We start from the raw sequence: 22,942 nt of genomic DNA on the forward strand, positions 1-22,942 counted from the left end.
TTGAGTGGGACAGTAAACGCGGTATTCGAAGGAAAACGGGGTAGAGGGTTATACCAGAGGGCGGGAAAAAATAAAAGAAAAAATTGTTGTAATGATAAAAGATGTGGGTAGAAACAAACTTCTCCTTTGTCAGGTATGTTGAGGTATATAACTCACTATGGAAATTACGCTATGGATTTGTCGCCCGGTGTGTGCGTGTTTTTTATTTTTTTTGTGTATGTCTGTGTATATACCGTATTTATCGGCGTATAACACGCACCCCAAGTTTAGGAGGGCATTTTAAGGAAAAAAGTTTTAGGAGGGAAGTTTAAGGAAAAAAAAACTTACATTTAAATGCCCGTCAATGCAGCCTTATCAGTGTGCATCTGCAGCCTTGTCCATCATTGCAGAATGATCAGTGTCATTTGCAGCTTGCCCAGCGCTGTTTGCAGCCTTGCCGAGTGTCATTTGCAGCTTGCCAGTGTCATTTCCAGCTCGCCCAGCGCCGTTTGCAGCCTTGCCCATGTTTTAAAAATCCCGCCGCCGAGACAGACCGAGCGAGCGCCGCCGAAAAAGACCGAGCGGCGCCGAAAAAGACCGAGCCGTCTGCTCGGCTCCGCTCGTAGTCCCGCCTCCCTGCTGTTTCTGGAGTGAGCGCTGCTGAAAAAGACCGAGCCGACTCTACTGTGTATTCGGCTTGGCTCGGCTCGCAGTCCCGTCCAGTATGGGCGGGACTGCAAGCCGAGCCGAGTACACAGTAGAGTCGACTCGGTCTTTTTCGGCAGCGCTCGCTCCAGAAACAGCAGGGAGGCGGGCCTACGAGCGGAGCCGAGCAGACGGCTCGGTCTTTTTCGTCTTTTTCGGCGGCGCTCAGTATTTTAGCCTCACAGACAGTAGGGATCGGCCTATAACACGCACCTACGACTTTCCCCCGATTTTAAGGGGGAAAAAGTGCGCGTTATACGCCGATAAATACGGTATGTTTGTAAAGGACAGTTAGGAAGTATATATCATAGTGGTAAATAAAAAAGAAAAGATAAAAATATAAAAAGATGTTTTGCGCGGATCAATCGACATAAATAGGAAAATGAGGAAAGGACGTACTAGTGGTATAAGGAAACAAAATTGTAAAATATATACTGATGCTGTAACTTGGTCTGTTATAACTTGGTCTGCTATATTGAAATATGTCAAAAAATGAAATAAAGTAAAAAAACAAATGATAATTCTAGATTATGAACAGTAGTTTAGAAAGCCAAACTCTTCCTTGATTCTTGATAGGGCGTGGCCATAGGACGCACACTCTCCACAATCAGCTGTAGCGGGCGGCGGATGTTTTTATGCTTTGACGTTTTTACATTTATGTAAATGTCAGTACAATTATTTTATTGAATAAAGATTTTTTGTGTGAAACGGTTCACACTATGGATACTCCTCTTTTCCATTGAGAGTTCAAGTGAAATTTTCCCAGCGGATATCAAACGAACCCCCCCCCCCCCCAGAGAATCATCAAACAGCGACACAGGGACTTACACTGTGGAGGCGATCCTACCCCGGCAGGGGCAGGGTATCTGGTGAGGGCAATATCAGTATTTGGCACACGCACTGGGAAGATCTTTATTGGTGGTCACACATCTTCTGCACAAACTACTTTCACACTCTTTGGGACTTTTTGAACTCCTATTAGCGTTTTCTTGCATTTATATAATCGCATGTTTACTGACGGTTCATTGGACGGCTTCACTCTTTTGCATTATTTGTATTTTTTGGTACATGCACTTATGCATAAGATTTTTGTAGTGTGTTTTTAAATGGTATTCATTTCTATACACGTATATTGATTATATTACACAATTTTTTTTTTCTTTCACATGTGGTAATATCACACCCATACTCAACCCCAATTTAGGGGACCTGTCACTATTGAGATTTTTTCTTTTTGCATTGTGTATTTTCACTTTTATATTTATTTTTATCTCTCACTTTATATTTTGACACAAGCATAATATATAAGTTGAATTACAAGGAGCACAATACCATTTATTATTTACTATTGTTTATGCCTTAAAGGGGTTGTAAAGGTTCATTTTTTATTTTCTAAATAGGTTCCTTTAACCACTTCAATACAGGGCACTTTCGCCCCCTTCCTTCCCAGCCCAATTTTCAGCTTTCATCGCTCTAGCGCTTTCAGTGACAATTGCGCGGTCATGCTACACTGTACCCAAATGAAATTTTTATCATTTTGTTCGCACAAATAGAGCTTTATTTTGGTGTTATTTTTTTTTGCGATATAAGCGCAAAAAAGCGGAAATTTGGAAAAAAAAACAATATTTTCTTTTTTCTATTTTAAAAGAAATCCAATAAAATCAAATTTTGTCATAAATTTAAGCCAAAATGTATTCTGCTACATGTTTTTGGTAAAAAAAATTCCGTTAAGTGTATAATAATTGGTTTGTGTGATCACGGACATATGTACGCAAATGATCATGTACATATGTGTGCAGGTGATCACATACATATGTGTGCAGATAATCATTGGGACATGTGATTTTAGTGGGACATATGTGGGGGACATGTTTTTATTATTAGGGACATGTGTTTTTATTATTTGGGGACATGTATGTTTTGGGGACATGTGTGGGGACATTGTGTTTATACTGTGTGGTGTGTTTACTGTGTGGTGATTTGTGTGTTTACACTAGACTAGTGATCAGTGAGTAAAAAGCTGTAAAAAACAGCTCATACTCACTGATCATCAGCCGGCTGCAGCGATCTGCTCTCCTCTCCTCAGCGATGACTTCTGTGTGAGGAGAGGAGGAGCCGATTGCCTAGCAACCGGCTGTTTGTTTACATCACATGACGGCCGTGATTGGACACGGCCGTCATGTGATCAGGAGGGCCAATCACAGAGCCCTACTGCCGATCTGAGATGCGCCGTGTCCGGGTGACACGGGCGCATCGGGATCGCGCCGCTGCGCGGGCGCGCGCGCGCGATCCCGCTCCTCCTGATGGACGTTCCTGAACGTCCTATCAGGAGTAGATGGCTCCCACCCGGCCGTATATGTGCATTGGCCGGGTGGGAAGTGGTTAAGCTAGTGCATTGTTGGTTCACTTACCTTTTCCTTCGATTTCCCTTATAAATGTTTTTTTTTTCTTTTTTTTCTTTGTCTGAATTTCTCACTTCCTGTTCCTCCTCAGTAAGCCGTTCAGTAAGCTGTTCTGGCTGACTAAACACCGCTCGGATGATGGTGTGAAGTTTACTGAGGAGAAACAGGAAGTGAGAAATTCAGACAAAGAAAAAAAACATTTAGAAGGGAAAGCAAAGGAAAAGGTAAGTGAACTAACAATGCACTAGCTTTTAAGGAACCTATTTAGAAAAATAAAAAACGAACCTTTACAATCCCTTTAAAGGTATAGCGCCAAATCTACTTTTTCTTTCTTCTTTGATTCCGAGCATGCGTGTTTGTACTTTTGACTTTTGTGTGACGATTTTTATACTGACCATCTGAAAATCAGATGTTGAGTTCACATCTGACAAAATTTTTATAGTCTACACAACCAGCTTTTGTCTGCCAAAAAAGTCAAATCGGCTGTCGAAAGCACCGTACTATGTACTAACGATCCGAAAATCCACGGACAGCTCGTCTTACAACTTTTCCCTACTGATTTTCGTACCGTGTGTACGAGGCCTAAAATTTTTGTCAGATGTGAACTGAATGTCTGATTTTTGGATGGTCAGTACACAATCGTCACACAAAAGTCGAAAGTACAAACACACCTGCTCAGAATCAAGGAACGACCGGGAAGAGTTCTGTCTTGTAAACGACCGTTTGTCCTCTAGAATTAACATTCGTGACGCGGCAATTGATGAAATGTCGCAGCGCACATTTTCATCTTCTTTAATGGGATAATAATGAAGCTGCTTTGCTGGTGATACTGATATAGTTATGCAAACTGAATTTTAAAAGGCATTTGTTTTGTAGTGATATAAATAATATTAATATTATAACAATAGGAGGGCAAAGTTGGGATTTTAACGGTGCTTACATAAAATCTGTAACAAATATGAAAAAATAGAGTTTTTTTAAATTTATTAGAAAATACAATATCGAACAAACACAATAAAATTGTGAGGTAGTTTACAAAATAATTTTATAGCGATGGGGTCCTGGAAGTCAATGAGTGATCCTCCTGTCAGAACGCAATAGAACACCAGGGGAGAACACTGGATTGTTAGTACAGCAGCTCCTCCTGAGCTGTCATTTTTGGCTTTAGTGAACTTCATTCCATCAGGGCCGTCTTTTAGGCAGGGCAAAAGGGGCAGCTGCCCTGGGCCCTGTCATTATTGTGGGGCCCAAAGCAGCTGCCTCATACTTGCCTCTATTGTGTCCTGATATCTCAATGTGAAGTGCTGCTACTAATGCTGCCCAGCTCTGCCTTATTGTTGTGTACAGGTGACTCACCCGCAGACCTGTGTTTACATGTAAATAACCAGCATTCATATGTAAATAGTGGCGGCATTACTAAGTCAATAGATGTGGCTGGCAGCATTGATATGTAAATAAAGGTGGCATTCCTATGTGTATCATGCTCCCCTGCAGTGAGGAGATGATATGCTGTAACCTCTGGCAACCAATCAATGAGCAGTATTACTTAACAGTAATCTCTAGCAACCAATTAACAAGCAGAAATAATTTGCTGTAACCTCTAGCAACTAATCAGTGAGCCGTAATATGTGCTGTAACCTCTAGCAACCAGTCATTAAGCAGTAATGATATGCTGTAACCTCTGGCAACCAATCGCAATTGCTGCCTGATCTGATACAGTAAACTGATTTTAAGTCTAGCTGCTATTTATTGTATGTCTCAGGGCAGGTGGAGAGCAAAATTGCATGGGAGGAGGGGGCCCCAAGAAAATTTTTGCCCAGGGTCCAATCAATATTAAAGATGGCCCTGCATTCCATGTAAATGCATCTCTGAGAGTAAAACAGAGATTGGTTTGCATTCTAAGTTTTATGCAATCCTGTTATAACTACATGTCCATCCCAACTAGTTATAGAATGATTCCAGCTCCATGTGTATGCAACCCAAATTAATCTCCTAATTTTGGGTTGAGTGATACCTGTAAATCTTCGCTGCCGGCAGTTTGGCTTTTTAGCTACTTTTGTCAATGGTCTTTGTTGACAGTAGCTTAGCAGAAAAAGCTGATGTTGCCTGTCAAAGCTCTGCTGGATTAGAAAGAGGATCTTACCCCCCAACTCTCAAATATCAATGCAAACCAAGCAGAGGAGTGAACCCTGGCACACTCCACCCAAAACAGAGACAAATGAATTTTGTTGTGTGGCGTGACAAAGCCCCACACCCTAGATCAGCCTTTCTCAACCTTTTCAACACGGAGGAACCCTTGAATGAATGAATGAATGAATGAATAATTTGTATAGCGCTCAAAGCGAACTGAATCGCATCAAGGTGCTGAGCTGAGCTTTGTTGTCCAGCTTCTAGAAGAGGAAGGTCTTGAGTTTTTTTTCTGAAGACCTGGAGGTTTTCTTCCAAGCGGATGTTGGTTGGTAAAGCGTTCCATAGCCGTGGTCCTTGGACAGCGAATCTCCGTTCCCCCTTAGATTTGTACCGAGATTTGGGAACGAGGAGGAGGTTTTGGTTAGAGGATCGAAGACTGCGGTTCGGCGTGTAGTTTTTTAATTTCTCGAATAGGTATTGAGGAGCGTCTCCATGCATGCATTTGTGGGTGAGGCAGAGGGTCTTGAATGTGATCCTCAGGGTAGGGGAGATTGATTCCCAGGGTTTTTTCCCTGTTATCAGCCTTGCCGCCGTGTTTTGGATAAGTTGTAAGCGCGCAAGTTGATATTGGGGTAATCCTAAGTAGAGGGAGTTTGCGTAATCAAGCCGTGAATTAATGACTGTTCCAACTACCACTGCTTTGTCCTTCTGTGGGATGAACAGGGTTAGTCTATGTAGCTGGCAGAGTAGATGGTGAGAGCCACTGACTACTGCTCCTATTTGGGCATCCATAGACATTTGCGAGTCAAAGATGACCCTGAGACTCTTTGCCTTGGCCTTTGGGATGACGGTCTGTCCAAAAATGGTGGGGGGTGTCCAGGAGATCTTGGTTTGGGACTTATGGTTTGCGTGGAGGATGAAAAGCTCTGTTTTTGATTCGATGAGTTTGAGGGAGTTAGAGGTCATCCAGTCTTCTATCAGAGCAAGGCAATTTTCTAATTGCTGATGTTGGTCTTTTTGTTCAGTGATACGAAAGTAAAGTTGCGTGTCGTCAGCGTACGAGTGGAAGCAGAGGTCCGATGATCTGATGATATTGAGGAGTGGGCGGATGTATATGTTGAAGAGCACTGGTGACAAGGGCGATCCTTGGGGGCTCCGCAGGATGAAATAGTTCTCCAGTCTCCGGGAACCTCTGCTAAAATTTAGAAGTCTACAACTCATGATACGTCAGTGTGATGGTCAGTGGGAAGAATGGCCCTTACACTTGTGGTCATTGGGGAGAATTACCCCCCTACAGATAGCTAAAAAGATCAATGGTGTCGGTGGGAACTTATCCGAAAGGCAGAAATGGCCTAATGCTGAAGGGACCCTTAACTACCTCTGGAGGAACCCTAGGATTCCACCGAACCCTGGTTGAGAATCACTGCCCTAGATGTACTCTACTTTGACTATTTGCTTCAAGGCCTGGCTGCTGTGTCGTGCGCCGCTGAATTGATCCAAACTTGTGAACTGTAGGTGAAACCATCAGCTTTTTATCTGAGAAGAAAGGCATAATTTATCCGCGGCTAAGTATGGCAAGTGTCATGGATGACTAACAGAGGTGTGAGAAGGTGCCTGGTGGAGTTCACACTTTTTCTGAGCTGTAAATTGATTAGATCTGTTCCTTTAATATATCCAAGAAAAGTCGCCGATTTCATGTTCCAACATTTCCATCTGCCAGTATTACATTTAAGTAAGACATGTAAGGAGAGTCGCTCATTTGTTTCCAACTGAGTCACATCTCTCGCTGCATTAAAAACCCATTCAAGGATCTGTTGTGTGCAACTGTGCCGCTCAATGCAGAACTCTGAACAGGAAAATAAATCTATGTCCTGATACTGACATTCAACTGTATTAAAAGACATGTGTGGGAAAGAATCAAATAGATAGAAGGATAGGTGCATTGATTCCAGATATCTTAACCCTGTTCCGACTCTGCACATCACAGATAATTATTCAGCTTGGAGAATTATTATTTATTTTTTTGTTACTGGAAGCTGTGCATTGACAGCTTTGGCAGTTACTTTATCTTGTTAGTGAGCCACTGAATGTCCACATTCTCTTTTCTTAGGAAAATACACATATGCCGCGTACACGCGATCGGAAATTCTGGCCAGAAAAAGACAGATGAGAGAATTTCATCGGAAAATGCGACCGTGTGTACGCTCCATCGGAATTTAGCTGTCCAAATTTCCGCCAGCCAAAAATTGATCGCATGTTCTCAATTTTCCTCACGGAAAAACTTTCTATCGTAAATTCCGATCGTGTGTATGCAATTCTGACACGCCAAAAATCACGCATGCTCGGATTCAACTACGAGACAGAAGCTATTGGCTACTGGCTATTGAACTTCCTTTTTCTAGTCCCGTCGTACGTGTTGTACGTCACCGCGTTATAAACGATCGAAATTTAATATGACCGTGTGTAGGCAAGACAGTTCGAGCCGAATTCCGTCGGGAAAACCATCAGAGCTTTTTTTCAACCAGAATTCCGATTTTGTGTACACGGCATTAGAGGCATTAAGAGAGGAGGACAAGAGCAGATGAACTGTAAAACTGGAAACATGTTTAGGAGTATACATGGGACAAGGGATACTAGATAGAGGCAGCACAACTGTGGGGCTTTTAAGTAGGAACTAAAAGTTTGAATGAAATCAGTAAAGTAGTAAGAAGCCAGTGTAGAGACTGACTGAGTGTGGAGGTGTTTAGAAGGCGGTTGGCAGGGAAGATAAGGCAGACGCGTCCATGACTGACTGAAGTGTTGCCAACCTAGTGTGCAGTAAGCCTGTTGGTTATTTTAAATAATTACAACACTTGAGGAAGGAAGTAATTAGTGTATGGATTCCTAATTTATCCATATCATTTACTGAGGTCAAAGTTTCAGAACCGTGTCAGCGCTAAAATTATTTACAAAAAAGATGGTAAATGAGAGTACACAGCTTACTTCCTGCAAACTGGCCTTAGTCAGGACAATAGCCAACCTCACCGGGCAATGTTCATAAAAACTGGAAGAAGGCAAAACTGAAATCAGGTTCAATTTTCAAGAGGATCTGAGAAAATAGAATTAAGGATATGATTGCTTACTATGAGTAATGCCCCGTACACACGACCGGACTTTTCAACATCAAAAGTGTGACGGAATGATTCTGGCAGACTATTCGATTATGTGTGGGCTGCAACGGACTTTTGATTCGCAAAAGTCTGACAGACTTTAGAAATGGAACATGCTTCAAATTTCTCCGCCAGAACTCTGCCGGACCCAGTTCCTACCGAGAAATACGCTCGTGTGTATGCTAGTCCGACGGACAAAAACCGACGCTAGGGCAGCTATTGGCTACTGGCTATGAACTTCCTTATTCGAGTCCAGTCGTACGTCATCACGTTCGAATCCGTCGGAGTTTGGTGTGATTGTGTGTGGCCAAGTCCGCTCATTCGGAAAGTCCGTCAGAACTCTGTCAGAACTCCTTCGAAAGTCTGTCGGACATAAGTCTGGTCGTGTGTACGCGGCATAACACACAGCTTTTCCTTTCCCCAGTCTTTATGAATTTGGCGCAATTTTTGTTTAAAAATACTTTTACTTAGTTCCTGATGCTGAACCCCCCCCGCCAAGCAAAAAAAGATCCACGGCCCTGATGCATGCATGTTTTTACCCTCCAAGTGCATAAATGTTCAATTATCACCATTAAACCTCATTTGCCACATAGCTGCCCAAATAAATAGTGCACTGAAGTCAGTTTGTAGTGGAGGCATCCTGTAAGGATTTTATTTCCCTGTTCTTCCTATGTTGTTAGTTCCTGACTCAGGTCCTTCCATGAATTAGTCTAAATGTAGTATTTATGTTTCCACCACCATTGCAATTCCTGTCATATGTTTTCCATGTGCAAGGAATATAATCAGACTTAACATTTCCCCACCACACTAACTGTAGCCTCTTGCCAAGCCTAAACCCACAAAATGACAGCTGTTTATCTCTCAACATGCTGACAGTAATCAGCCATACCCAGCCTTCAAAACAAATGGCATGCCAGAAACAGGTTGTTCAATGGCTCTCTGTCCTTCCACAGTACATCTGCATTGATTAACTTCTTGCACCCCTGGTTCCACACCACAGAGATGCAGCCTATATACATGAGGCAGCACAGTGGCTAACTGGTTAGCACTTCTGCCTAGCAGCACTGTGGTTCTTGGTTCGAATCCCAATCCCGCTACCTGTCTAGAGGTTTGTATATTCTTCCTCTGTTGTGCTAAAGTTTCTTTTTCACTAGTGATCACATTTTTGATTGGTTTCACCAAATGGGACCCCACAAAATAACATTATAAATCAAGCAAGTGTGGGTTTGCACCAAATCTAGAACTGTGGTGTTTTGGCCCAGATATGGATGTATAAGTCTGGTGTGATGCTGCACACATATTTTAATGCTGTATGCTGATGATGAGTGATGAATGCGCTTTGTCACCAATTTGTGTGAAGCAGCCCTCACAAAGTTGTAATTTCCTGTTTTGTACCCTCCACATGCCCAACAACGTACACGTTTAATTTGGAGATTTCTGGGATCACTGATCATGTCCAGGGCCTTGGACATTTGTTAGGTTGAGGCTTACCCTGCACAGATACATATGCTGATGCATGATTTCATTTGTAAAGAATATGTATTCCTGATGAACAGGTGTGAGCACTTGAGGCCTACATGAAGAGACAGAATCAATTACACTGGTGGGTGTGTCCTTTACTGGGTGGGTCTAGGTGAGTGTCCTAGCAATCCTAGCTAGGTTATTTAAAGGCCTGCATTTGTGGTGGGTGTTTGGCCTAAGAGCAGGCCTGAATCTTTGCAGTGTGTATATTGGGTTACAAATAGGTTTTTGTGTTTTTTTGGGGGGGTGTGCATAATTCCAGACCCACACCCCACTAAGGCTTTGGTTCGATGATTGCTTCTAAATCTCACATGTTAGACTTACAACTGCTATGTAATGGTTTTGATGAAAAGGAAGGTTTTTGCTAATTCATTAGTGCTGTGTGTGTCAATGTTGTTTGTGCACTGCCTTTTTGGCTTTTGTATTAATTTTGTCTGTTTTTGCTTATGATAATCCCGCCATTTAACTTTTAAGGGGTTTGGGGCCGAGGACCTCTGAACACCACAAAGGTTTGTTATGGTTGTTATTAGCTTGATTTGTATCCCTGCCATGTAACCTTTTGGGGTTTCGGGGCGAGGACTTCTAAACACCACAAAGATTAGTCATGCTTGTTATTAGCTTGATTTGTAATATGATTTTTTTTAATGTGATTTTTTAATATGTCTAATTTTAAGTGTCCTACCCTTGTAGATTGTAAGCTCTTTTCATCAGGGCCCTTCTAACTCTCTATATTATTAAATGCTGCAGCATAATTTCCATGCCTTTTATGTTTTTTGGCCCAAGTACATTAATGTACCAAATGTTTACACTAATGTTGAAATAAAAAGTCGATTTTTTTTTTGCTTTGATTGACTTTTTGCAGACTATAAATACAATATATTCTAAGTGCAAACTATTCATACCCCTTCAAATCTGTATTAAATATAGTTGCATACTAAAGTAGTTGGTTGTGCACACATGCAATTCCTTGAGTAGAAAATGTAATAGGAGAGAGGGGGAAGAAAAACCCTCAAAAAAACAAAAAAAAAATCCCTGCTCCAATGCTGAATTTCAGGACTCTATTAATTATTTTGTGGACTAGGTAAACCATGAAATATGTCAACTATGTGAATTCTCTTTAAGCACCAAATTAAGAAGAAAATACCCCAAAAAATACCCCAAGTTTCAACAAGCTTTGCCATGGGGAACTCCACGCCCAAATTTGGAAAACAAAATTGAGGTGGCATCACCTCCGCAATCCATACGAGGCACTTTGCATCTGGCATATATTTTAAGGGGAACCCCACACAAAAAGAATAAATAAATTGATGTGGGGTCCCCTCCAAAATCCATATCAGACCCTTATCAGAGCATGCAGCCTGATGGTCAGGATAGGGGGGAAGAGCAAGTGACCCCCTCTGAACCATCCCAGGCCACATGCCCTCAACATGGGGAGGGTGTTTTGGGGTGCCCCCAAAACACCTTGTCCCCATATTGATGGGGACAAGGCCCTTCTCCCGACGACCCTGGCCGTTGCTTGTCGGGGTCTGTGGGCGGCAAACCTCCTCACCCCTATGTGAATGGGTATCGGGTATATTGTACCCCTACCAATTCACCAAAAAAGTGTAAAAAAATGCAAGCCACAAGAGACCGTTTTTGACAAATCCTTTATTAAAAAAAAATAAAAATAAAAAAAGTGTCCACCTTGATGGGGGGGCTTTGTTCCCGCATGCTCCACTTCTGCTGCCAAGAGCCTCATGTCCATCAAACAGAGTACGAGAACGGTTGCCAATTATGCCACTGAATTCCGTACTCTGGCAGCAGAGGTTGTGTGGAACAATGAGGCCCTTGTGGCTGCTTTTTCTCATGGTCTCTCGGATACTATCAAAGATGAGATAGCAGCCCCAGACATACCCACCGAACTGGAGAAGTTGATCACTTCCGAAAACTTCAAGTATAGTCTTTTCCCTTCTTGTAACAGGGTAATATAAAGATAACATATAGATTCTGAGACCTGTCCTGTCAAAGATTGTTCCCTACCACTACTTAAGTTTGTAGCCAGTCTGGATAAATGTGAGTAAATTTTTATGTTTTATTAGGACTACATGTCAGGTACAAATGACAGAAGACTGGGCTCTCCCAATTCACTGGTAAATGGCGTAATGGTCTCTTTATCTTTTTGTTACAGAGCTGGACATCATGGTGGCCTTGGGAGGAAGAGAGTAAACCACAAGTTCCCCAGAAGTATGGGGTTTTTCTTTTCCTCTCTGTATGTGGCTCAATAGAGCAGTGGGGAAACAAAGTGAAGGCGAATATGTTCTACTACAGTGACTAGTCTACTTTGTCCCTGCATAGGCAAAGTACAGGTTCTCTATAAATGCCAGCCAGGACCCTATATGTTGTTACCTTGCACAATGTGTTGGGGAGCTCCGGAAATTTCTCAGAGCCCATATCCTCATATTTTGACTGTAAAACACAACAATGTTCAACCTGACAGCAGACTATAACAGCGTAGTGTCCCTCTAAAGAGCTATTTTCTCAGTCATTCCAGGGATGCACAGCATTTTTTAGTTGGGTAAAAGACTTCTGATCTCCTTCTGGAAATGCTATTTACCTGGTTGTTATGCTCATCCTCTCAATTCAGTACTATGTGAATCACTAACCTGGAAGTATAAGCCCTTTGTCATGGTTATGCAGTGATCTTCCTGTTTGCTTACCTCCCCTCATGTCTTCAGACTAGAGGCCGGCCACTTCCACCTGGGTTTTTTTATAACCTCTCCTCTAAGCATGGCTCCACCCCAGGCCCTATCAGGGAGCCCTATATTAACCTGTGCACTGCAGGCCATCAGTGCTGATCAACCATTGTGTATTCCTTTGTGTCTTAGCTTCCTGTTTCCTGCCGTGTGCTCTGCTACTGTTTGCCGTTACCGACTTTGGCGTCTCTTGACTAGCCTTGTTTGCCTGTGATCCTGACCTTTTGGCGTGTACCCGACTATTCTTGTCTGCTTGTGGCCCCGACCTTGGCTTTGTCCCTCACCATCCCTATCCTCCTGTTGCCTACTGTGGGTGTGAGCTGGGGGACCCTGGGGGTCGCGACCTGGAGCCAGTTGCAGCCAAGCCCATCCTCACTACCAGAGGCGCTGGTGAACACCTGCTGGCTCTTAGACTCCGCGCCACAGGGAATATTACGCTCTAACCCCAGTGGGATCTGTCCCCCATCTGCAGCAGTCAGCCGTAGAGTCCACAACCTTGCGGTGCGCTCCTGATCCCTACGGTGTGCACCTGACACCCTTGTACACACGGTCGGAGATTCCGACAACCAAATCCATCGGAGTTATTCCGACGAATTAATTCCGGACGAGGTCTGGAAGTGATGTTGCATACACACGGTCGGACTAAGTTGTCGGAAAATCTGATTGTACATAACATGATGACGTTATTTCGTTACGACGGGACTACGTTCAGGCTAGTAGCCAATAGCTTTGGTCTAGGAATTTGATCTGAGCATGCGTGGCACTTTGTCCGTCGGAGTAGGCTACACATGATCGGAGTATGTCCGATAGGAGCATTTTGTTGGCAAATATTTCCGGCAAGTTGGAAAATTTGGTCCGACGGATATTCCAACGGAAACAGTCCGATGCAGACCACACACAGTCGGAATATCCGACAAAACGCTGCGACAGGAAACATTCCGACGGAATCTCCGACCGCGTGTACAAGGGCTTAGGGTCAGGGGGGGAATAAAGTCAGAAATCCTTGTCTGCATACTTTTTATGGGTCATTATGTAACTCAAAGCACTGAATCCAGAGGGTCAGCAAGATAGCAAGGCAACTAGGATTTACAGAAAGAGAGGCCACCAACAGCAGTCACCATATTTCTGCCATGACAGGTTTCCTATAAGTCCAACATTGTAGAAGTTAGCATACCCTGTAGGCATTGAAAACTGGCCTAATGCTAACAGTGTCAGTTAGACACTTTATTGCACTGTCAGCAGCTCATCGATAAGTATATTACACCATCAACAGCAGGACATTGTAACACAATTATTATTTGCGCTGCCCTAAAAACAAGAATGAAAAAGTTATTAATATTGCATTTTCTATTAAATAAACACAGCACACACATACAATATGCATTCATTTTTGTCAGCGTTCTAAATCTCATTTCCTCTGTCTCTCCAGTGATTATTGATATATAGCAATCTGCTCTCATTTTACAACACATTAGTTTTAAATGAGGCCATTATAATTAATTAATTGATTACGAAGCAGTGGACGGCGGGTGCTGGAATGATAAATCATGGGTGACACTTGAATATTTCCCATCCGATATGCTTCTGGGTTTCCAGCATCGATTTCTACTTCTGACAGTTTGTATCCAGGTTACAGCCTTGTCTCCACTTCTCACAATTCTAAGCCCTTGTACACACGGTCGGAGATTCTGACAACCAAATCCGTCGGATTTTGTCCGAAATTGTTGCATACACACGGTCGGACAAAGTTGTCGGAAAATCCGACGTGATGATGTTATTTCGTTACGACGGGACTACGTTCAGGCTAGTAGACAATAGCTTTGGTGTAGGAATTTGATCTGAGCATGCGTGGCACTTTGTCCGATCGGAATTCTCTACACATGATCGGAGTATGTCCGATCGGATGTATTTTGTCAGAAAATTTTACCAACAAGTCGGAAAACTTGGTCCGTCGGATACTCCGACGGAAACAGTCCGATGGAGACCACACACAGTCGGAATATCTGACAAAACCGTCCGATCGGACACATTCCGTCGGAATCTCTGACCGTGTGTACAAGGGCTAAGCCCCATACACACTATTAGATTTTCTGCAGATTTTTGTCTTCAGATTTACCAAAACCATGTAGTGGAAGGGTCCTGCCTGATTGAATACACATTGAAACTCCTAAGGTTTGACCTCATATTATATGGTTTTGATAAATCTGAAGACAAAAATCTGCAGAAAATCTAATAGTATGTATGGGGCTTTAGGCCTCGTTCACACCATGTGACATGAGTTTTTCTGCATGTGTTCTGCGGGGGCATAAAGAAAACAATCATTCTCTATGTGCCCTGTTCAAACCACAACGCTGGTATCAGTGTAGATTTTTTCTGCGCAGGAATCTGCAACGTGTATAAGACCCCTTTCACACCATACCGCCCTTTGCGTCCGCGGTAAAACGCTGCTATATTTAGCAGCGTTTTACCGCTGGATTTGCGGCGCATTTCGGCCGCTAGCGGGGCGCTTTTACCCCCGCTAGCGGCCGCGAAAGGGTTAAAACCGCCGGCAATACGCCGCAATAGCAGCGTTTTGCCGGAGGCATTACAGCGCTGCCCCATTGATTTCAATGGGGAGCAGCGGTGGAGGAGCGGTAAGCACACCGCTCCTTCACCGCTCCAAAGAAGCTGCTGGCAGGACTTTTTTCTGACGTCCTGCCAGCGCACCGCTGCAGTGTGAAAGCCCTCGGGGCTTTCACACTACAGACAATGGTGCAGCTTCTTTAGGGCAGATTGCAGGCGCTATTTCTAACGCTATAGCGCCTGCAAAACGCCCTGGTGTGAAAGGGGTGTTAAACTCACTGAAACACGCATGAAAACTGATGTAAAAGGCTGTCTCTAGCAAGTGAAATCTACACTTTTTTTCCATCAGTGTTTCTGTGTATATGGTGGGAACTACACATGTGAAAAAAGTTATATATAAAGTGTAGCGCTAAGTAGTGATATGTGAATCTATAAACACAATCATAGTGACAAAAGATAATCTCAACCCTTGCAATATTACATGCAACTATACGGTCCACATCAATGGTGCTATATGTTAATACTTATTAATGTGCTTTCTGGAAAATGTACACAATGTATAAAAAAGTAAATAAATGTGCAAAAGATGCAATTGAGAAAAATGAATACAAGAAGTCCATGTGTGGAAGTGAAGTCCCAAATATAAACGGAGAATTTCTAAAGAACAATCCGAGAGTGGTTCTTCCAAAAGGTCACCCAAGTGCTGATACCACCACCTTGACAGATGTAGGCTTACCAGATATTGTTGACCAAAATTAACATATATTCACGGGGTCACACGTGCTTATTGCTCCAATCTGGGGAACAGACTCTCAGATCGCAGATCGATTAGTCAAACCATGAGGGTTGTCTTTCTCCAATTCCTAAACACACTTGATCTTTACCGTTAGGCCGCGTACACACGTGGGGACTGTTCGCCCAACTTTGTCCGTCAAACAGTTTCAGCGGACAGTCCGCTCAAAATTAGCATGGACGGACTTGCCCACACACGACGAACGAACAGTCCGCTGAAACCGTGCGCGATGACGTGAACGGCGCGTACGACGGGACTAGAAAACGACGTCCAATACACTGCAATGCAAACTTCGGCGTGTAAATCCTTTCTGAGCATGCGCGGAACTTAGTTTGACGAACAAGCCTACACACGAGGGGACTGTCCGCTCAAACAAAGTTTCAGCGGACAGTTTTTCGGAATTTCCGAAAAACTTTGTTCAGCAGACTGTCCGCTGAAACTGTCCGCTGAAAGCCCACACACGAGCGGACTGACCGCCAAAACACTGTTCAGCGGACAAAGTTGGGCGAACAGTCCCCGCGTGTGTACGCGGCCTTAGAGAGAGATCTCCGACACCAACCGAAATCCACATAGGGTAGAAAAATATGACCAAAATAGCGTGATACCGTTTAAAATAAAATTTATTAAAAAATAGTAATGAACTTACATTTATGTAGTCATTCAAGTGCTTAACAATAAAAATGAGCAGTACTACACATGTGCACTGCCAAAAAAAAAATGTTTGTTTTATTTTCATTCCTTTTGCTTTTTTTTTTTTTGTCATTCATTATGATCAAAATTCGTAAATTCTGAATTTTGGAAATTTTAAATCCAAAATCCAAAAAATAAAAAAATTGGGTAATTTGGAAATTAGAAAATCTGAACATTTGGAAGTTCAAAAATCTGGAAATCTGAAAATTTGGAAATTTATGAATTCGGAAATTTAAAAATACGAAAATTAGAAAATCCGAAAATTTGAAAGAATGAAAATCCAAAAATAAGAACGAAAATGTGAAAATCCGAAAGTTCAAAAATCCTAACTAAGAATAGCTAATTTCCTTTCAAATGTGGCTGTTAGTGAATGTATTGAATACAAATTTATCCAAAGTTACGAAATATCCAAAATAACAATGCATCTAAATGAATGGATCATAATGAATGAATAATAATAAATAATAATAATTAAATGTTTTTATTATTATTAATTTGTTACATTCCATTAGTTTAGATGCGGCATTCGTTATTTCAGATCATCCGTAACATTGGATAAAATCTGATTTTTTTTTTGTATAATCTTTATTTATTTTTTCCAAAAACATATGACAGGTCATGTTCAACATTTGAGAAATAAAATCTTGGGCCCATGTGGGCTCATTGTGCATAGATCCAATGCATGAACATAGTGAACAAAAATATAGGTACATTAGTGTGAAGGAGGAATTAAAAAAGTATCTTGGGAATGTCCTGCTAGGTAGCCGAAGGATATCCTCTGATAGGGTGCGGGGTGGCTTTCGCAGGGGCAATCCCCATGTATTTCAACAATAATTTACCAGATGACTGATGCACGTATGCCTCTGTTCGGTAGCCATACCGCGGGCGAGAAGCCGGCAAGGGCTATCTTGATTCTCAATGAAAGTTTGGGTCTCCGGCACGCAACCGCGGCGGGGGAAGGGGGGCCAACTTAGCCTCCTACAAACCTCCCCCTGCTGACGCACGCGTCGAGCGCACCTGGAGGAGTATTTAAAACGCCTTGCAGGGATACACAGTGCTCCCCCAAAAGAAAAAAATGGGGGGGGCCTTCCCCGTAGGCTTAGAGGCATATGGCATCATGCCGGTTAGTTTGATGAATCACAGAAACCCGCCCAACGGGGCCAATGGGGACACAGGAGGGGCTATTTTAAAAAGTGGGTTAATCTTATCCCTCACTGAGAGCACATGCTTAGTCAGTGAAGAGGTTGTGTCAGATGGCCTCCTGTATTCTCGGCCCAACCATGGAGCATAGCTTAGGTTTCTGCCCGCCAGGCTCTTTTCCAAGGAGACCCATAGTTTGGAGTGAGTATGGAAGCATCAGTTGAGTATCCTCTGCAAAACCATGGCTTGATAGTAGCGTTGTATGTCCGGGATACCCAAACCCCCCTCGCGCTTAGGGCGCTTCAACACCCTTAGGGCTATTCTAGGTTTCCGTGCATTCCAGACAAAATCAGACAGTATGCTGGACAGACGATCGAAAAAAGTTTTTGGTAAGGGTATCGGTATCATTTGGAGAAAGAAGAGTATATTTGTCAAAATATTCATTTTTATGATGTTTACCCGTCCCAACCACGTGAAAGCAGTCCGCGTCCATTGCTTAATGTCTTGTTTAATTGCAAACTACTGGGGGTAGTTTGTGGTATATAAGTTATCGAAATGATCAGTAAGTTGTATGCCTAAGTATTTTAGAGAGGACTTAGCCCATGTAAAAGGGAAGGCAGTCTTGAGGCTGCTTGTCAAGGGGGGAGTCAGTTGTATGGGTAGAATCTCTGATTTTGCGTAATTTACTTTAAAATTGGAAAGGGTACCAAAATGATGAAAACATTCTTTCATCAGGTTGGGCAGAGATATCAGGGGGTCTGAGAGGTGGAATAAAATATCAACGGCGTGGGCCAAAGGCCGATAGCTTATGTTCCATGGTGCCAACCTGCAGACCCTTTATGTTCCCGTTAGCCCTTACCGTGCGTAGCAGCGGTTCCAGCACTAGGGCAAAGAGGAGTGGTGAAAGGGGGCACCCCTGTCTCGTGCCGTTTTTAATTGGGAAACTCTGTGAGAAGGTGCCGTTTACCTTAACCTGTGTGCAGGATGCCGAATAGAGGGCCATTATTAATGTCAGCATTCGTGGTCCTAATCCCAGGGATTCTAATACTGCTTTCAGGTAGGACCAGTCTACGCGATGTAAAGCTTTTTCCGCGTCTGTGGACAGTATTATATAGTAGTTGGGTTCCTGTCGGGTACGGGCCCAGTTAGATTGCACTAAGGGAGTTGTCCCTGGCTTCTCTCTCAGTAATAAATCCTGTCTGGTCCGGGTGAATGATTCCTGGCAGACACCAGGTGTGAGGTTTCTGCTTTGAGCTGGGCTATGTCCTCTTGAAGGGCCCGTTCAACCCTGTCGGTAAAATGCTCTAGGTCCTCCTTAGTGGGGAGCAACCAAATATGCCATCTGAGATCCACATCTCCCAGGGGATCTAAGGCCTCAGAGCCCCTATCCGGGGAGGACAGGGGGCGGGGGGAGGTAGGGGGGCTGATCCACTCACTGACCCTGGAGATGAAATGGGGGAGACCGCGGTCTGCTGGTGCCGGCTTGCTGCGTTCAAGGAGGCTTTGGGCGCTTTCTGGGCCTTTGCGGCCAACGCGGTTGGCGCCATCTTTGAGATCTCGCGCCCCTGCCCATGAATCCAGCTGTCCCTGCTTGGATCGGTCTTTCCTTGATGGCTCCGAGGATGCCCAGCTCCTATGGGACATGTTTGGCGGCGGATGGGGTATGATTCTCCCTCGTGGCAGTGATGGCGTGGGGCGGTGAGACGGAGCTGCGGAGAGACATGTCCTCACTCCTCTATTGCCAGGACACGTCCCTGATAAATTCATATTCATTACGTTCACTAACAGCCAAATTTGAAAGGAAATTCCAATACCTATAATTTAATAGTAATAGTTATTATTAGTTAGTTATTTCAGATTTTCAAATTTTCCGGTTTTCTAATTTTTGGATTTTCGTATTTATTTTCAGATTTTCCAATTTTCAAATTTTCCAATTTACGGATTCAGATGTCCCGAATTCAGAACAAAACGAATTGCACATGTCTAGTGGGAACGAGGCCTTAGAGTTGAAGTTACAGTTACTTTTCATATTAAAATAAATAAAATTCCCAGCAGCCGAATCTATTTAGGGTTGGTTCACTTATGCAACAGATTTAATCCTTGACTCAGCCCAACAAAATTAGGTACATTGGCAATCATTCATTTGTACCATTTCCATTTCTTTGAGTTGTCATCCAGAGTCCTGTCAGTTCTAATTTTTGATGCTTCTAATTAAGCCATCTGCAGCCAAAGGTAGAAGGCTCTGAGCTACATGCATGCTATTATATTTAAATATAATTATTAAAAGTGAATCACCAGATTTCCATAGATTTGAGGTCTACACAACTAAAAGACAAGAATTAGCTGAGATGGGCTCATCTAAATCATTCCAGGAGATGGTTTCTTTGTGCAGCTGACTGCTACAGTATTTCTCTTGACTCTGTAGGTTCCTGTTTTTTCCCAGGCTTCCTGATACTTCAGAGTATGCATGGCATCAGCAACTATTCTGCATGCTGTATTTACACAGTAGTGCTAAATTATTATTGTAGTATCACAGCTCTTCAGTCATTTTTCTAATGGTGGGTTTGGAGAGTGGAGTGCAGCTCCTACTCAACCACTTGATTTTCCATCATTCAAGCTTTTTTTTTAACTTCTGGCAGCCAAATTCAGTGGGATTTTGAAAGAGCTTTTGAGAAAGACTGCAGCCTCATGTCTGTCAGAAGGCCATTGCTAAAATAATGATCTTAAAAGAGCATTTCCTCAAATTAGTGCAGAGCCGTTCTCTGCTCACAGCTGACCGCTGTAAAAAAAACAAATCAAAACAGGCAGCCTGCCAAGTTTATCACAACATCGCTTATGCGGAGTTAAAGAGAAACATTGTAACATTTCGTTCTTTTAGATCAAAGAGATGAACTTCGGTCTGTAAATGAGGTCAGTTTAACCACTTAAAGACTAAACCTTTTTCTGACACTTGTTGCTTACAAGTTAAAATCTGTATTTTTTGCTAGAAAATTACTTAGAACCCCCAAACATTAAATATTTTTTTTTTTAGCAAAGACCCTAGAGAATGAAATGGCGGTTGCTGCAATATTTTATGCCACATTGTATTTGCGCAACGGCCTTTCAAACACAATTTTCAGGGAAAAAAACATGTACAAGGCCACGTACAAGGCACAATGGCTGGCATCTAATAGGACTTGTAGAACTTTAAAGTGGTTGTAAACCCTTACAACACACTTTGACCTACAGGTAAGCCTAGATTAAGGCTTACCTGTAGGTCCAAGAAATATCTCCTAAACCTACACGGTTTAGGAGATATTTGCCGAAAGACAGGCACCGCTGTCTACGGCACATGCACCGTAGACAGCGGCGCGCAGGCTCACTGAGTGCGGCACCGTCAACGGCGAATATGCCGTGCGTGGCGGCTCCCGTGCGCATGGGCGGGAGTGACGTCATCGCGGCTTCGCCGAATGACAGAGCTGTGAGACCCACCGAGAAGATGGATGCACCGGACTACAGGGGACAGCGGTGACATCGCTGGCTCCTGTGTCAGGTAAGTGACACATAATGGACTACTACGCGATGCGATGCGATGCGATGCATAGTAGTCCATTATGCTTTACCTTTGCAGGGAATGAAAGAGGAAGTAAACTCATCAGGGTTTACTTCCTCTTTAACACCAAAAGGATGTGTAATCCTACCCTAGTATTTATTATCATAGTGCTGTCTGTTAGTAACGCTTAAAGTGGTTGTAAACCCTCCCCCACAACTTTGTCCCATGTAAATCAGCATAAAAAACCCTAATGAACACTGCTTGTAGATATCTCCTTACTTGCTTAGTATTGTTATAATCCTTTTTGTTCTTTAGAATGAAGTCACTGAGCATGCCCAGATCTCCCCTGATTTACGGCACACTCTCTATGTCTTATCTATCCAGGGCTGGACTGGGACAAAAATTTGGCCCTGGACTTCATCCAGACCAGCCCACTTTAATTTTGCAAACACTCACAAAAACAGTATATAAAACTATACGCAATTGTGCAAAAAAAAAACATATGTAGCATAACATAAGGAGTCCTCACTAACCTCTTTTATTATTTCACTTATTCTCCTCTGTATTTTTCTCATCTGTCTCATATCACTGCGTGAAGTTGAGGGCGAGGCGCGCAGCCATTACTAGACTTGTGCACAACAGAAAATTTCGTTCAGTTTCGGTTCGTTGTCATTCGTAAAATACATCATTTCGTTCTGTTATATTCGTTATGTTACGTTAATACGTTTTCGGATAATTCATTATTATTCGTAGAGTGTCGAATTCATTCGTTCGTATTCATTGAAATTCGCTATTTATGTATGTATAGACATTCGTGATAATGATTCGTAGTTTGGAAAGTCGTTTGTTTATTGAATCTTTTAACACACACAATGACAATGTCTCTTTTCCTCGGCTCAAATACAATACAACACCCTTCTATCTCAGTTCTCAGGAATGCACTTTGCCAGTAATCCAACCTCCAGCACAAAATTAATCAGCTGATTGGACTATAAGATTTACTTTGAGCTGACCTTTTGTTTCATTAGATCTTTAAAGAATTACCGAATCATGTCGAATTCATTTGAATTCATCCGTTATATTTCTTTCGTATTCGTTGTTATTCGTTATTTTTTTATTCGGGCATTCGGATTAATCCGAATGTCCGAAAGATGCAAAATTCGGCCGAATTTCAATTCGTTACGAAACAAATTGCACAAGCGTAGCCATTACTTTGTCACTGAAACCGGCCCACTGAGCCATCGGCCCACCGGGAAACTCCCTGTAGTCCCAATGGCCAGTACATGCCTGTATCTATTTGTTATCAGAACTTCCTACGACACATAACACTGAACTCCCAGCAGGCTGCAGAGTCATTCAGAGCTTCCTCCTACACACCATGTGACCATGTGACATGCCATGCAGTGTAAACTTACCCATTACTGCAGTCTTATCAGATGAAGCTGATAAGACTGACAAAGGCAAACATTAGACATCGGTACAAGTAAATTCTATGAAATAAAACAAGTCAGCTATGAACAGGGAAGCAGGGTTGTCATAGAAACGTTGGATTGAGAAGGAGGCGATTCAGTTCGCGTTGTGCGCTATACAAATATCTCATTCATTCA

This window comes from Lithobates pipiens, unplaced genomic scaffold (assembly GCF_037356315.1).
Source record: "Lithobates pipiens isolate NorthernLeopardFrog02 unplaced genomic scaffold, aLitPip1_a1.2 Scaffold_11, whole genome shotgun sequence".
NCBI classification, from domain to species: Eukaryota; Metazoa; Chordata; class Amphibia; order Anura; family Ranidae; genus Lithobates; species Lithobates pipiens.